At 34.2% G+C, this 5239-nt stretch overlaps 1 pseudogene; it reads left to right on the forward strand.

Annotated features, from left to right (window-relative positions):
* Positions 1–4153: 4153 nt before the first annotated feature.
* Positions 4154–4302, forward strand: LOC116563342 (annotated as a pseudogene).
* The last annotated feature ends 937 nt before the right edge of the window (positions 4303–5239 follow it).

Consider the following 5239-nt stretch of genomic DNA (forward strand, 5'->3'; position numbering starts at 1 on the left):
AAGTTGTTGTATTGAGCTTAAAGACTCCACATGGTCACTGGAATCCACAAAAAGAAAAAACAAACAGAAATAATAAGAATATAATATAGGGAAATATATAAACATATACTTGCTATTTTTGTCTTATCTTTGAAAGGATCAAAAGCATTATAAAGCAACAATCATAAAAATATATTGCTGGGTTTGTAACATTAATATAGGAAATATATATAATATATATAATGCAGTAAAAAAGAGAGCTGCATAAGAGTGTCATTTCTGTATCTAGAATAAAATTAGTACAAATATAAAACTATTTCTAGTAAGTTAAAATGTTTATGATTAGGCTTTGAACAATTACTAAAGAATAAATCAAAGCTATCCTAAGTATCATGGAAGAAAGATAAAATGCCACATTGGAAAATGTTCACTTAACACAAAGAAAGTAATAAATAAGGAAAAGAGAAAATAAAGGACTGGAGACATGTAGTAAGCAGAAAGAAAAATGGCCAACATAAATCCAGCTATACCAACAATAACATTACATATAAATAGAATAATTAATTAAATGAAAAGGTAGAGACTGTCAGGTTGGATAAAAAATATCATCTAACAACATGCTGTCTGCAGGTGATACACTTTACATTCAAAAATACAAATAGATTAAAAGTAAAAATATAAGAGTGGGGTGATGTAAAAACAGTGACGAAATATAAAGCTCTTCTTTCCTCATAGAGGCATTGGCCTAAAAACAATATGTAGCTCAAATTATGAGAACTCCAGGCAACAGCTAAAAGTTGTAGTACTCTAGATCAATGCTAAGCCAGAAAAAGCCATATTAAAATAGATAAAAAGAATAGTTTTACTATATCTGCAATTATCACTGCAATTATCCAGCACAGCTTAGTACCTAGAAGGAATGTTCAGTTAATAGCTTCTCCTTCTGGAGGAAAAAAGAAGGAATGAAACATGTATCCAGCATTCCAGATTTTTGGAGCATTGGAACTGTTTTTGTCTCACCTGAGTAAGAACACTTAGGATACTGTCATAGCACAGATGTCTGGGGGCTACTAAAAACAAGAGACAACAGAGACTCTACTGTGGCACCAGAAGACCTAAACTGACACATACACGGGCAGCGTGGTGCAACATAATAAGGAGAAAGTGCCCAGTTTATGGCTTTTGTCTTGGTAGAGATGGAAAAGTGTGGAGTGTGTATTAGGCATTCTTTTTTTTTGTTTTTTTTTTTTTTTGGAAAACTTTCCATTGGACTGATATCTGTCTTGTTTGTTTCAAGGTGCTGATGAGGAGGTGGCAAATTTGGATGTGGGGATTACTGAGAAAAAGGAGAATGAATTGCTTGCATTAAGTGGGTAAAAAATTTGTAGGACACACTTATGTAGGTCACAGGCCCACTAAAGGACTAAAATCTAATAATCAAATCATAGTATGCTCTTCATTTCCCATATGTTCCCACCACTCAACAGGGCCCCAAGAAATAATATGATTGTAAATGAAAGATATACAAAGCACAGTCTATATTTTTTAAAATTTTTTTATGGAAATCTAAAGACAACAGGGGTGACAAAAATGAGGAAACGAGAAATTTCAAGCTTCTAGTAGCCACAGCAAATGTTAAACACAGCCTACCTTCCAGCAGAATAATATAAAACACCCTAAAGGTCAGTTTACCTTAGTTCCTACTACCCTTTACATCGTTTCCAGTTTTTAACAAAAGAAAATTAGAAGGCACGTTAATGGCGAGTAAAAATGCTGCTTATAGAGACAAAACACAGCAAAACTAGACTCTTATCAAGAAATATTTTTAAAAGTTCTTCACATGGAAGAAAAATATAGAGAACATAAGCTCATGTCTACAAATATGCAGGGAGGAATATTGAAGTAAGAAATAAAGTTAAAATAAAATATTTTCCGTTTTACACTCTTAATTTCATAGAAAACTATTAAAAGTAACCATAGTTTCAATGTATTCAGGGATTATAGCCTATAGATTAATAAATGGATGATAGTAATGTAATAAGGGATTAGACAGAGGAATTGGAAATACCCTATTATAAAAGGTATATGAAATATCCACGAAGCCATATAGGGTTATTCAAAAGCCAACTTAAGTAGTTGAAAATATGATTGTAAACTCTAGGGCAATAACCAAAACAAAATTGAAATGAATTAAAATTGATGTACTGAGAGGTGGAAGAATCAAATCATATTAAACATACAAGCAAAACTAGAGGCTGAGTGCAGTGGCATGTATCTTACGTTTGTTCTGCTGAAATATTGACCCCCAACACCTCAGAATGTGACTTTATTAAATATGGACTTTGCAGATGTAATTAGTTAAGCTAAAATGCGGTCATACAGGAGGAGTGAGGGCCCCTAATACAGTATGTCTAGTCTTATTACAAAAACAAATTTAGACAGAGGTATACCTACAGGGAGAACATCATATGAAGATGAAGACCGAAATGAAGGTGATACTTTCATAAGCCAAGTCATGCCAAATATTGTGAGCAACGTGTGAGAAGTTGTGGGAGGCTTGAAACAGATTCCTTCTCATAGCCCTGGGAAGGGACCAACCCCATTAACGTGCTGTCTTAGCTTGTTTTGTGTTGCTATTTCAACGTGAAATCTGAGGGCACACGCATTCAAACTATAATAAATATCAAGGACAGTGACTATGGTAACAATGCATAAAGATCAAAGACATTCATGGTGCCACATAACTGAAGTCAGAGCTGCTATAGAAACTTTCCTCTCTACTGGTTGTTTATTGAATCCCAAGTGTCTACTTATGTTTTGTAGCTTAAATTGGACATTCTGAGAGTGGCCACTATTATTATTGTTATTTTGATAAAGGCTTTCACTCTGACACCCAGGCTAGTGTGCAGTGGCACTGCAACCTCCACCCCAGGGGCTCAAGTGATCCCCTCACTGCAGACTCCCGAGTAGCTGGGACCACGTGTTTGCACCACCACACCTGGCTTTTTTTTTTTTTGTAGAGATGGGAATCTCACCATTTTGCCCCGGCTGGTCTGGAACTCCTGAACTTAAGTGATCCAGCCACCTCGGCCTCCCAAAGTTCTGAGATTACAAGTGTGAGCCACTGCACCCAGCCCAAGAATGGCCTTTAGTAAATTTCCTCTTTTCTTTTACATTGTGAACCACACTAAAAATAGACACTGCAGTCTGATGAAGATAAGTATTAATAACTGTTTTATTAATAGTAAAGCTGTATTTGAGCTGACAGCTATGACTTTTGGCCCCGCGAAATCTTCCCGTGCTCTTCTAAAATTAGACATGCATACAGTTCACCACGTGGAGATCTGCTTCATACTTTCTCAGCCTTCAGAGATACAAATCTAGATAAAATATGGGGACAACCTAACTTTGCCTCCGTCTCACCAGTCAGATAAGTCAGCCCTTTTTCCATCTCATGAACTAGTGGTGAAACTAGTAGAAAAGAAAGAAGTTGAACTGGTATAGAAGACTGCTTCTCAGTCTTTTCTTGTAAATGGTGTGAGAAGAGAAAACCCATGTTTAATAAAAGAATATCGACAGCATTTTTAAAATGTACACATATACAACAGGTATAAAACTAGATTGCTTGTATTTAAGATTTAAGGTAGATTAGTTCCTGTCATAAATTCTGATTTTCTTATTTAATCCTCACTACAATATTGTTCAGTAAGTTACATATAATCTCTGCGCTGCAATTTGACCAGTTGTCTAATTCATGTCCTTTACAGGAAAATAATACAGGTCCAAATTTCACATTGCATTTAGTTGTTGTGTTTCTTTTACCTCCTTCAATATAAATATTTCTCATTATTTATTTATTTATTTTATATAGTGCTCCTCAATTTGTTTGTCTAATGTTTTCTCATGATAGTTTTAATTTATTCAGTGTTTAACAGGAAGAACTCTAAAGTGATATTCTATGTTCTGATTCCATCCTATCAGATTAAATATGATTTTATTTTTCTCATACTTTTCAATGTTCAGTTTGATTACTTCATGAAGAGGACCCCTTCTAGTTTTCCTTATTTTATTATTATTTCTCTTTGTAATTAGTATTTTTAGTGGAGTTAAATTTGGGAGTGACTAAATTTTACACTTATCAAAATTTTAATTTCCACTTTAACATCTCATAGCTAGCTTTGCGCAGTGGCAGTATCGTAGCCAATGAGGTTTATCTGAGGCGCGATTATGGCTAATTGAAACATCTCATAGCTGATCTTTTTCCCACACAGAAGCATTTCTCACCATGTTCCAGGCATCAATTCCTGGCAGCATGCCACCATCTTTACTTTCGGATATGCTTGCCACTTGGTTAGCCTCCAACACTCTACTTTGCAAAATGATGACTCTCCACTCCCACCTTGGCATGAATATGTGCCTTTCATGGACTCTCTAGTTACATTAGTGCTAAATTGTTTATTTAAAAAAGCAGAAATAATCATTTTTTTGTAGGGATGAAAGGAAATATGGTGAAGGAGAACTGATATGTGGATCTTTTATTTAAGCTTATTTGTTCATTTGTTCAACAAACTGATAGAGTGCTGGGGATGTAATAATGAAGAATCAGACTTCTCATACTATTATATCAAAATATAATAATTTTAATCCTTGCTCTGTTATTTATGAGATATTACATTGTAGACAATTTACTTTTCTCAACAACAGTTGCCTCCACTGCAAATGAATGGTTTTCGTCATAGCCCTTTGTTGCTATGATGTTCTTAGTTTTACTGAAGGTCAGTTAAAAAGTCCTTGATGAGGAAGCTGTGTTTCTCATAATCAGCATTCATGGCTTTCATTATGATTTTTTTTTTAGTAATCTTGTTTCATATCCAAAGTAAATCGCTGATGGTATTGAAAATAAATTAATTATCTTTTATTATTATTCTTGCAATTGGATATCTCTCTGATTTTTATGATCTCATTAAATCAACTAGAAGTAGAATCTGTTATTGGATTTTTATCTTGTAGTGAGAGGAAAGTCTAAGGTATATGGTAATTGAATTATACTTTCAGTAACTAGGGAAATAATCATAGGATAGGTCTGTGAATTTACTAGACCCACTGCAGCTTGAACTCAGCATAAAAGTCTATCTATGAAACCTGTAAATATGTTACCTTATGTGACAAAAATAACTTTGTGTATGTGATTAAGACTGTTGAGATTGGGGCACTGTCCAGACAAATCCAATATAATTTCAAAGTTCCTTATAAAGCAGTA

Source organism: Sapajus apella, unplaced genomic scaffold (genome assembly GCF_009761245.1).
Source record: "Sapajus apella isolate SASKATOON/1434 unplaced genomic scaffold, GSC_monkey_1.0 scaffold34, whole genome shotgun sequence".
NCBI lineage: Eukaryota > Metazoa > Chordata > Mammalia > Primates > Cebidae > Sapajus > Sapajus apella.